We start from the raw sequence: 13,320 nt of genomic DNA on the forward strand, positions 1-13,320 counted from the left end.
CAAAGAGAGAGAGACAGGGAGACAGAGAGGGAGAGAGAGAGAGAGAAAGAGTCAGAGAGAGACAAGCAAAGGGAGAGAAAGAGGACAAAACAAATGCTTCAAATTAAAAATAGATCCCTTCAAAGGAGAATGTCCCAAATGGGAAAAAAAAAGAAAAGTCATATATAAAAGCAAATCAGCTAATATTAAATGTCTGTTAATTCTGGAAGCAGGGACAAATCTGTTAGGAAGAGATTTAATGCTAGAATTAGGCTTAGGCCTACAAATCAATCATGGAAAATTCCTCCCCTCCCTAAACTTGCTCACCACCACGGACGAAGAACACATTTATCCTGAGGTATGGTCAATAGATGGGAATCGAGGAAAATTACAGATTCCTCTGATTCATGTTAAATTAAAAACCCCTGGGGAAGTAGTAAAGCAAAAGCAGTGTACCCTATTCCTTTAAAATCCAGGGTAAATTTAAAACATATAATTGATAATTAAAGGTCTTCTCCATGATGGGCTTCTTAAACCCTGTATATCTCCCTATAACACTCCAACACTGTCTGTAAAGAAGCCAGATGGGTCATACCGGTTAGTATAAGACCTTAGAGCTATTAATCAAATAGTCCAAACTACACACCCTGTTCTCAATCCTTATACTATTATCAGTAGGATCCCAAACAGTCACCAGTGGTTTACAGTAATAGATTTAAAAGATGCCTTCTGGGCTTGTCCATTAGCAGAGGACAGCCAGGATCTATTTGCCTCTGAGTGAGAAGACCCTCACGCTGGTCAAAAATAGCAATACCGATAGACAGTCTTATCCCAAGGGTTTATGGAGTCTCCAAATTTATTTAGTTAAATATTAGAACAAGTCATTTAATTAACAAAGGTAAACGGAAAATTGAGCTTGAATGGATTGAAGGCATCACATCCTTGCCTCCGCCAGAGACTAAACAAGAACTTAGAAAATTTTAGCATTAGTCAGGTATTGTCATCTATGGATAGACTCTTATGCCTTAAAAACATAACCCTTACACAAAAAGCTCATGAAAGACGGGCCAAACCCCCTCATTTGGCAATTACCAGAAAGCCAATAGGTGGAAAGATTAAAACATCTATTAGTAACTGCCCTTGTCCTTGCTTTATCCTCCTTACTCAGCCATTCCATCTTTTTGTCACTGTAAACAAGGGCGTAGCCTTAGAAGTATACACAAAAGCACAGAGGCCACTGACAACCCGTAGCCTTCTTATCAAAAATCCTCAACCCAGTAACCCACAGATGGCCCAAATGCATTCAGTCTGTAGTGGCAACTGCTTTGCTAACAGAAGAAAGAAAAATAGCTTTTGGAGGAAACCTCATTGTGAGCACACCTCACCAGGTCAGAACTATCCTAAGTCAGAAAGCAGAAAGGTGGCTTACTGACTCGAGAATCTTAAAGTATGAGGCTATTCTATTAGAAAAAGATGATTTAACCTTAACCACTGATAATTTGCTTAACCCAGCAGGTTTCGTAACAGGGGATCTAAATTAAAAGAGAGAGCGCACATGTTTAGGTTTAATTAATTACCACACAAAGGTCCGACCAGACGTAGGAGAAACTCCCTTCAGGGCCAGATGACACTTTATAGATGGTTCCTCTCAGGTAATAGAGGGAAAAAGACACAATGGGTATTCAGTAATTGATAGAGAAACTCTTGTAGAAATAGAGGTAGGAAAATTGCCTAATAATTGATCTGTTCAAATGTGTGAGTTGTTTGCACTCAGCCAAGCCTTAAAGTACTTACAGAACCAGGAAGGAACCATCTATACTGATTCTAAGTACGCCTTTGGCGTGGCTCATACATTTGGAAAAATTTGGACTGAACGAGGTCTTATTAATAGCAAATGCCAAGACCTGGTCCACAAGGAAATAATCACCCAAGTATTAAATAACCTTCAGTTGCCAAAAGAAATAGCTATTGACCATGTCCCCGGACACCAAAAAAGCCTTTCTTTTTAAAGTCAAGCAAATAACCTAGCAGATCAGATAGCCAAACAGACTACCATTTCTTAGCTGTACAACTGGCGTGCTTTGCAGCTAGGTAAAACATAGGACACATGGAGTTAAATGCTAGAATAAGCCAGAACTTATCTTCACTTATCTCTAGGTCTTAGGCTCTACACCTAGCACATAATTAAAATCCCAATCTTATAAGGTTTTCAACAAAAGTAAAATTTGCTAAAAGTTAACAGTGTAACATGTATTATCCTCACTTCTAATCTTGTGGCCTTAGGCAGTCTAGTCCACAGACATGAAAGAAGTTTGCTTTGGAAAAGAACGGTTATCATCTTTGACATTAAAAAGAGGATAATTTATGTCAAAAGAATCTTATATGGTAAATTCTTGCCCTAAAGTAAATTAACTGGTTGTTTAAAGAAAGAGATGTTTACAACAAGTCAGAAAGTTAAGGCATGTCTAAGATTGTCTGTGAAAGTCATGAACAATGTTATAAAAGGAAGTTTGTGCAAGAAATGTTGTATAATTTAAAAGTAATTAGGCCTCCTGAATGTAAAACTATTGAAGAAACAGTTTATGTGCAAGGTGTGTAAGAAAAGTAAAATATACTTTTGGTAAAAAGATTATAAGGAGGCATATGAACGTGGTTTTTACCTATATTAAAAGGTTAAAAAACTATTTTGAAAATTTAAGCAAGTTTTGAAATGTTGATTGTAAAGGAAATTCTGTGTGTAAACATATTGGCTAAAGTTAAAGGGGCATAATCCAGTTTTTCTGTGAACTGGACATTAAAATAAAAGCACAACAGTTTTTTCTTAAAGCACTGACCTGCTCTTTAACAAAAATTACAAAGGGTTATGAAAAGTCTATAAAAGTCTTACCTTAAGATTAGGCATTAAAATTGGATACATATATCTACAAGGTTTTATTAAAATTGAGTTTAACATTAATAACACACTAATATAAAGGTGAAATTTAGCTTATCTGGTATAAAATCATATAGGAAGTATTGTTAAATATAAAATGGTGTTTGGCTTTCTTTGATCTAAAAACTAATAAAAATAGGTGCTAAAGAGAATTCACAAGGAAAATGGATATGACCAGACCAGAGAGAAATGTTATCCAACCCGTCATGAGAAAAATCTTGTTCCAGCTGCATCAAGGGACCCATTGGGAGCTCCAAGCCACGTGTGATTCAGTCCTCAGAGTTTATGGGTGCATAGAAATTTATACCCTGGCCAAACAGTTACAGACAGTTGCTTAGTATATAAGAAAATGAATAAACAAACTATAAATAAATCACCCCTTGGGGGAAGGAGTCCAGGCTTAAGGCCATTCCAAAGTATCCAGATTGATTACATAGACATGCCTCCAATTGGTCGTCTAAAGTATTTATTAGTAATAGTAGCTCACCTTACTCATTGGGTAAAAGCTATTTCCTTTCCAAGTACAACAGCTAATAATATAGTCAAGCATTATTTGGAAATACTATACCCAAGTTTAGATTAATAGAAAACATTGATTCAGATAATAGGACTCATTTCACTGCAAATGTCATTAAGAAATTAGCTCAGGTACTGGATATAACATGGGAATATCATACTCCCTGCCACCCACCCTCATCAGGAAGAGTGAAAAGAATTAACCAAACTATAAAAAAGCCACAGAACCAAATTAGTCTTAGAGATTTGGTTGCCACGGACTAGATGCCTTCCCATTGCCCTGTTGAGAATCTGAACAGCAACTTGGAGAGATGTTGGCTTATCCCCTTATGAAGTGTTGTATAGGTTGCCCTGTTTGCATTCCACTGATTACATTCCCATGTTAAAAAAAAAAAAAAAAAAAAAAAAGATCAGTTTCTCAGAAATTATATACTTGGTTTATCTCCCACTTTCTCCTCCTTCAGAACTAAAGGTCTTTTAGCACAGGCCCCACCCCTAGAGTTTCCAGTACACCAGCATCAGCCTGAAGACCACATCTTCGTCAAAAGTTGGAGGGAAGGAAAACTCGAACTGGCTTGGGAAGAACCCTTCCTAGTGCTTCTAACCACTGAGACCGCAGTTCGAACAGCAGAGAGAGGATGGACTCATCGCACCTGGGTCAAAAAAGCACCACCCCCTCCAGAATCATGGGCAGCTATTCCAGGGCCAACTCCAACCAAGCTAAAGCTTGGTTTGATCCTCTTACACTGCACATCTTTCTTTTCCCCTTCTATTACTAGACCTCTCGTTAGTCATGTAACTAGGTCAAGTTCACCCCAAACTATTACTTTTGATGCTTGCCTTGTGATGCCCTGTGGAGATTTGCCAAACCAGAGTTAGCTCTCCACTTCAGAAAAATATCTTTATCCTTCCTAGCTCTCCTCAGACTGGAAATCTGTTAACTGGGATAAGTTAGTTTGGGAAGAATTTGAGGAAGATTCCAGTATGAACTGGAAATCTTGTCCTCCTAGAGCAGAGCTTCTCTGCTGAAGTTGGTCCAATGCTCTGTAAAATACTAAAGAGCAAGGATGGACTGCCCCAACTAGTACTTGCAGTTTCTTAAAACCATATATTCATTTTACTAAAGGAGTTACCCCTCCCCATTGTCAGCTGAACCAATGTAATCCAGCACAGATGACCATCTCTGCTCCCCAGAGTTCTTAACCTTCATTAAGCTGTTTCTATGGTATAGGAACAGAAGTCTCAGGAAAGGACCCCATAGGATCCTTTGCAATGCACTTCATTGCCTTCTCACCTCCTGCACTTGCTTCTCCCTCTCTTTAGTTCTCCAGTAACCAAACCTTCTCTTGTTGTATACCCAATGATAAAACCAAAGTAGTTGTAGAGGTTAAAGATTCAAAACAAATGACAGCAACTGAAACAGGGTATCAGGACGCAAAAGCTCGGCTGGAATGGATTAAACATTCTGTTCGCACACCAAACAAACGCGCCTGTTATACTTGTGTGACAGGTAGGCCAGAGACCCAAATTGTTCCCTTTCCACTTGGGTGGTCCTCTCACAGACCAGGCATGAGCTGTATGGTAGCTCTCTTCCAGAATCCCATAGCCTGGGGTGATGAGTCATGCAAGACTTTCACTGCTGTTCCCTGAGGTCAAGAGCCTTGCAGGTCAGTCCTGAGGGCCATCCAGCCTCCAGCCCCTGATGTTAACTTCACCTCGTGCCTTTCACGGCAGGGGGAAAAGTTAGCATTCCTTGGAGACTTAACAGGGTGCAGTGAAACCAAGCCTTTTCAAGAGCTTACCAATCAGTCTGCCCTTGTTCATCCTGGAGCAGATGTGTGGTGATATTGCTGGGGACTATTGCTGGGTACTCTGCCAAGTAATTAGAGCAGCACTCGTGCTCTAGTGCAATTGTCCATCCCTTTCACCTTAGCATTCTGTCAGTATGATAAAAAGAAAATTGTAAAAGAGGAAGTGCCTCACATGGGTCCTTTGAACCCCATGTTTATATCAACACTATTGGAGTTCCATGAGGAGAACCAGATGAATTTAAAGCCCCAGATCAAATAGCTGCAGGATTTAAGTCAATATTTTCATGGGTGACAATAAAAATGTAGATTGGATAAATTACATCTATTATGATCACCAGTGGTTTATTAATTATACCAGGGATGCTGTCAAAGGGATAACAGAACAATTGGGGCTCACTAGCCAGATGGCCTGGAAAAACAAAATGGCCCTAGATATGATATTAGCTGCAAAAGGCGGTCTTTGTGTTATGATTAAAACTGAGTGTTGCACCTTTATCCCAAACAACAGTGCCCCTACTGGGAGCATAATAAGATCCTTACAAAGACTTACTGCTTTATCCAATAAACTAACTAAACTTCTAGAGTAGATAACCCTTTCTCAGAGTGGCTAGAAAGATGGTTTGGTAAATGGAAAGAAATCATAGCCTTGATTCTTACTTCTCTTGCAGCCGTAGTAGGTGTACTCGTTCTTGTTGGGTGTTGTGTCATACCGTGCATCTGTGGGCTAGTACAAAGATTTATAGAAGTAATACTTACAAAAACTTCCCTTAGCTTTCCTCCACCTTATTCAGATCAGTTTTTTTCTTTTATAGGATTAGGTCAAGCAGCAAAGCCAAGACCCGTTAGAAAAGTTTGAAGAGAAAGTACTATGAAAATCGAAAGGGGGGAAATTGTAGGATAATAATAATAAATTCCTCTTCAAAGGTTTTAGCCTGTAAGTTGTTAAGTATAATGAGTTCTGAGGTCCTCTCCAAAGAACCAATGCATCAGTATATTCAGCCCCTCTGTTCTTTGTTCTTCATTTTAAAGTTTAACTTCCTCATTCTTTATGTCTCCTTGCCCCTAATTTCAGTAAACAACCCCCTCCTAACCTCTATCACCTGCTCTGACCTTAGCCACCCTTGGTCAACTACTCTGTTCTTAGTCATCCTAAGTCACCTGTTCTGTAAACATTATTCCCACCAAACTACTCACTCCGCCACTCTGGTTCGTACCCCTGCTCTCTTTAAAATAGTCAATCAGAATTAGCTTATACTGTGGTCCAACCATAGCCAATAGGGGAATGACACAGCAGTAGGGGCTACCTGCATCAGGGATAAGAACCCCTTTCCCTCCCTTGTTCAGGTGTGCTCTTGCCATTGCTCCATCTATGAGATACACTCTTCTATAGAAGTAAAATTGGCTTGCTGAGAAAATTCATGTTCTAGTGCTATCTTTTGTGGGACTGAAAATTTATTTCTGACATTCCTAACAGTACAAACACTTGGAATAAGTAGCTCCTTTCTCCCTTCCCCTTTTCCAGTGGCTGTAACACCACCAATACGAACTTGGAGATTGGCATATATCATCCTTCCATTTTAACCCATTCAAGGACTCTTTAGAAACCATCAACAAAGGCTATTCTCTAAGACATATGGCATGGGTCAGGGGCTAGCAGATGTTTTCTTGGAAAGATTACATAAACATCTTAGGCTGACAGGCCATATGTTCTCTGTCATACCTATTCAACTCTGCCATTCTAGCATGAAGGCAGCCATAAACATACATAAACAAATGGATGTTTCTGTGTCTCAATAAAACTTTATTTATAAAAAGGGCCAGATTTGGCCTATGGAGCTGTAGTTTGCTGACTCCTGGAAATAGACCTTATTTAATTAGTAATTACCTTAGTTAAATTTTCATCTTATTTCCCATCTTGGCTGAATTTGCATTCTGTTGCATACTAACTTCTTTGGAAAATCCCAGAAAAAGTATAGATAAAAGAGACTGGGCAGATACAGACAATGAAATAGTATTTGCATGAAAAAAGTTATCATTTCTATGGCTGGCTCTTTGCCTGTCAAATAAAACAATGTGTGTGTTGTTTCTTGAATACACTAACTCAGAATTATCCCCGTTACTTTAAATGAAATATGGGATGTTCATTGTTGAATATCTTTCCTTGCTACATACATTGATGCACAAAGAAATCAACGGAATTATTACCAATTCTGCTAAGTCAAACTCTGAATTTACAAAAAATAAATTAGTACTTGAAATCTTTTGATTTACTGTTCCGTAGAAACTCCATTCCATGGATGATAATTAATGAAACTGAGAGGTCATTTTAATTATGTGTCATTTTTATAAGATGTTTTTAAGAGTTTTAAAAGGCTGAAAGAGTCAAAGGATACAATTCTACTTAACCACAGAAAAAGTAATCTTGTGGTTCCTTTCCAATTACTGTAGGATGGTATTAGCTTCTTAGAGGGGTTTTAGGTTGATAAAATGATGACCGATCTTATATCCAAATACTTTTTTGGCATTTCTAAAGGATTATCATTTTGTCCTTTTTAAAGCATTTCTGCACCAGGCTCTTAAGACAAGATCCAATATAAGATATGTTTTGAAGACTTTATGGACTCAACCTAACAGACCTTAGAATAAATGTCAACTGAAACCACCAGGGTTCCTAAAGTCCAGGGCACACCCACTTTAGGAATCCTAGGTGTACAGAGTAGGAGTAAAGGAAGCAAATTAACACCCATAGAACTGCATTCTACAAGCATGTCCAGAGCTTTAGAAATATATTCTCTCATTGCATGATTAAGGCGAGTAAGAATAAAATGGGAATTTCAGGTTGCCTCAGATAAAGAACTGGTCTGGGAAATGTGCATTATACTTTTCAGCATCTATTTTCACAAGAATCTTTTCTTTCATATCCAATAAAGTTGGCAAGTAGGATAATTAAGTGGCTTGATAAATATTTGTGAATCTTGATTTTCTAGTGTAAACAGGATTTCCCCAACTTCCATCTTGGCCTATGTAACCCTTGGCCAGATGTAAGGCACTCATTTATAGGTCTATTATTTGGCTCTTTAGATACCTCTTCCAATTAAGAACATAGCTATGCATAATAATTGTACTCCAAGGTTACCTCACAAATGCCATGTTAGGATGCATGTAGAGGCACATTTATAGTCATTGTGTTTAGGAGTATTAACCGGGCGTTACAAAGAATCTGTTCTGCTCCCAACCCTGTGTCAGGTTTACACTTCTACCTGCTTGTCCTTAATATAAGCACACTAACATTTGCAAAGATGTGGGATTAATAATGCTTATTGTGTATTTAGTGCTATGTGCCAGGCATAATGTAAAATACTTCATACAACCCTGTGAGGCAGAAATTGTTATCCTCACTTTGCAGAAGAAAATCCAGCAGCCCAGAGAGAGGTTGTGATTTGAATAAATTCAAACCCTAGATAGTGGCTGAGACAGAATTTATACCAGGTCTGTCTCACCCCAAAGCCTGGGCTCTTAACCACAATGCTATGATTCTCTCTTATTTTCTTTATTTGTTTAAATTGTGGGAAGAATACTTAACATAGAGATCTACCTTCTTAACAAAAGTTCAAGTACACAACACAGTATTGTTAGCTGTAGGCACAATGTTGTGCAGCAGATAGATCTCTATCACTTAATCATCTTGCATAACTGAAACTTTATACCCATTGAACTGCAATGCCCACTTCTCCCTCCTCGTAGCCCCTAACAACCTCCAGTCAACCCTTAACATCTCCCATTTTATAATAATGATAGCTTTCAACTTGATTCCAGAGAATCTTTCCCAATCCATTTAATCCCCAGCCTCAGTACTCCTAGGAAACTCCCTCCTCCCATCATCTACCTTAAAGAAGGCTCTTTCCTGTGCCCCAGTTGGCTTTCCAATCATTTCCTCCTAATCTTCAAGGGTAAACAAAGCCAAAATGGTGGAATTAGAATCCCAAGTCTGTCAAGTACCTGCTGACTAGTCTTGGGCAAATTACTTAACTTCTCGGGGCTTTAGTTTTCTTTCCAGCAAAATTGGGATCAATGTAGGTAAAATTCCCTGGAAGCAAACTCTGAAACAATGATTCACATGAAAACTTGGATTTATTAGAAAGTGTTCCCAGGAAAAAAATAGAAGAAGAGTGGAGAAGTGGAGCAGTGATGAGAAGGGAATATGATTTCAAGAGGAGTCCCACAGAAGAAAACCTTGGATTGATCTCATCAGGGAGCTTTGGAGATAGTGCAGGTCTTACCTCCAAGCCATCTTCATCACGGACAAGGGAACGGAAGTATTTATACTCCTATGACTCTCAGTCATTGGTTCAGTGCCACACCAAAGAGACATAAATTCCCAAATGACTCTTTATAAACACAGACAAAGCAGGCTTCAGCAGCCTGGGCGAAGGTCTATGTCTGACATGCAAGTGTTGGTTATTGGGGCTAAAAGTTCATTGGAAATGGTATATGTAAAAAGTCTAAAGAGATCTGGGCAGAACACTGATACCAGCTGCCACAGGAGTAATAACAGTTCCTTCTCTATTTCTATGAGGGTTTTTATTGGTAAAATGCTTATAAGAATGCCTAGTTCAATAGTAGGCACTATTAAATATATGTTACATGAAACAAATAAAAAGGCTACGTGGTGATAATACGCAGAGTCCACAAAACAGTAATAAAAAAAATTTAAAAGAAACTCTAGATTCAAAGTCTGATCTTTTCTTCTTTTGGGAATGATCTTGCAAAGTTCTCAGGCAGGTTATGTAGGTTCATCACCCCCAGGAGAAGGAAGAATGAGAATCCAGGGCAAGGTAGCATGAAGCTCTGGAGGCCTAATTCCCACTCCCTGACTCGGCTTAACTCTAACATATTGAGTTAAACTAAATAAATCAATTCAAGAGTTCCAAAATCACAACATAATATTGAGCTCTCTACCAAGGCTGAGGAAAGACCCTGAGTGGCCCTATGGGGACTGAAAGCAGCGTTTTCTCACCACAGCACCTCCACAAGAGAAGTCACACAGGGAACCTTACACCTCCCACTGTCCTCCCACATCCTTTTGCCACCCTCCCAGCTTGTTCACATCCTTTGCCCTGAAGCCCTGTTCTAATGCTAACTCTTCTAGCAACTCACCCCTAATTCCTCCACACCCAGCGATGAGATAGCAGCTTTCTCTCCTTGGAATGGCCACTGTACTTTAAAGGAAAAATAAATTATGAAATGTGTCTCATTTACCTGCAGTTAGAGTGGAATTGTCTCCATCTACTTGCAATGATCTCTGCTTGTAGACAGTTCCTTCTTAAAGAAAAGCACTATGTTTTACTTGTTCTACACCACCAGGTATCTAGCATTATAGGAGAATCGAATGATTTTAATTTCTTAGAAAAATTTGTAATTGGAGAAGAACGTTGAAAGCAAGGTCATACCAACAGGTATCAAACAAACTCTGCTGTCATGATTATGGCCTACAGTACCCCCACTAATAGCAGTAATCTTAATACTCATATTCAAACCCTATATCCTAAAACTTCTTGTAAAACTTATCTCTTCTCACCTAGAAGCAGTTAAACTCCAAATGGTGCTGCAGACAGAACCACGCATGAACATACTCTTCTTCTGAGGATCTTCCGATCAACCCCAGGAGGAGCCCTAGCTGCTGTCCCCAACACAACACCCCTTTTCAGCAGAAAGTAGCCAGAAAGAGTCGTCGTCCAAAACCCCCTAATAGCAGTTAGAGTTACCACTCCAGGGGGGTAAATTATATAGAAGTTAAAAAGAAATTATTTAGGCAGACAATGAGGGTAAGGAAGTCTTTAGGAAGGTTTTTCTTTTAATGAAAAGCAGCGTCCCAAACCATTTCTTTTCTAACAAAGAGAAGCCTGTAAAATCGAGCTGCAAACATAAATAAGCAAGCTGGAAGCTTTCATAGGTGAATGTCGGCAGTTGTGCCAATAAGAAAAGACTACTGGAAGGGCAGGCATGTTCAACATGGCGGCTCCATCTTCCCTTTTCTTTGTCAACCACATGTACAGTAAGGAACAGACAACATGATGCCAGCCAGGTAGAGAACCCATCTGCATAATAAAAAATTATAGTGGGATGGCCAGCTTCCTCACACGCTATGCAAATGTCACACCTGCTCGGACCGATCTCTTGAGTACTATGTAAATCAGATACCATCTCTTCAAGCTCATCTATAAAACCCCATGCATTTCATCATGAAGTGGAAGACCCACTCAGGTGCCCCTCTCTCTCTGCAGGAGAGAGAGTTATTCTCTTTTCTCTTTCTTTAGTCTAGTAAACCTCTACTCTTCACTTCTTGCATGTTCACGTCCTCGATTCCCTTGGCATGAGACAACAAACCTTAGGTATTTACCTCAAACAATGCCACTTCGTTACTTTGAAAGACACATAAATTATTCTTATATCTATGGTTATTGTCCTGGTCTCAAATCTTACTCAAAATCCAAGAATGGCTGTGTCTAAGGAGTGAATTATTACCCCTGTGAAGTGATTTGAACAAGGAGACCTCTCTCCTTCAAGACTGCCAACCAAAATGCTAACATTCCCAAAGAAGTAGGTTAAGGCATTAAAAGAGATCACAACTGTGATTCAGAATTTATTAGCTTCCTAACATGAAGCCACACCCCACTGGTGGTCTATAAAATGATTGTAGGTAGCCTATACATAGCCATTTTTTAAATTTGAGCAGTGATATACTAATATATCAAAATATAATTGTTATCTACAGGCTACCTAAAATCATTTTAGAGACCAAATGATTTAGTATATTAGAATATGCAAATGTATATGCATCTATATATATGTGCATGGTGTGTGTATATATTTCAAACCTGTAATTTTCCAATCCATTCTTTTAGAGATTATAAGAAAAAGTCAATTGGAATCTACTAGGTATGCACATATTCAGCAAAACTTGTAAAGGGGGCATTGGAGATAATTCAAGTTTAAGAAATATTGATAAAGTGAAAATTACATTAGAGTTATAATAGAAGACCTAGATTCAAATCCTGTGGTAAAAATAAAATCCATATTACTGAGCAAGTCACTTACCTTATCTGAGTTTCAGTGTTCTCTTCAATAAGATAAAGTTTTTATAGCCTGTGTTTTTAAATATCTGTTAAATGTAAATGTCCTGTCTATGGTGGACACACATATTCCCTTATCATTAATTTCATCTTAGTGCAACAGAGTTTATCATAGGATTTGTTCTGGCATCTAGCTGGGTCCTAGAGAACTCTCACCAAAGCCAGGTGTATTTGTATGTGGAAAGCTAAAAACATGAAAAATTTAGAAACTACCTGGGAGGTAGAGGGAGTCAGTCTAAAATAAGACCAAAGTCTTAGGTAGAGATAAAGATGCAAAGACCATATAAAAGATGGAGGTCAGGTGAGTAAAGATGACTTTCATCTAACTTACAATTTGACTAAAAGCCGCCAAAACTACAGTGGTGGCTCACACATGTAATCTCAGTATTTTAGGAGGCCAAGGCAGGTGGATTGCCTGAGCCCAGGAGTTTGAGATCCACGTGGGTAACATAGTAAGACCCCATCTCTAGAAAAAATTAAACAAAAATTAGCTGGGCATCATAATGCATGCCTGTAGTCCTAGCTACTCAGGAGATTAAAGTGGGAGGATCACTGGCACCCAGCAGGTTAAGGCTGCAGTGAGCTGAGATACCCACTACACTCCAGCTTGGACAACAGAGCAAGACCGTGTCTCAAAAAAAAAAAAAATTACACATATATACATATATATATATATATACACATACACACACATATATGTATATACACATACATGTGTATGTATATATATATCACTTTATATTTCTCTTGATGACAAATGTGATCCTTTAAGCAAGCAAGGCAAACCTTAGGGGAAAGATAGAGTGACTTAAAAATAAATAAAAAATTATCCTGAGAAGATAAAGTTGTTTCTGAAATTATATTATGCCCAATCTATATTAATAGCTTTTATAAACCTAGATGTGCTCTTGTGTAGTCCCACTTTGGAAAGTGCTCTGAGCTTAAATTT

This window comes from Papio anubis, chromosome 2, assembly GCF_008728515.1.
Source record: "Papio anubis isolate 15944 chromosome 2, Panubis1.0, whole genome shotgun sequence".
Lineage (NCBI taxonomy): Eukaryota > Metazoa > Chordata > Mammalia > Primates > Cercopithecidae > Papio > Papio anubis.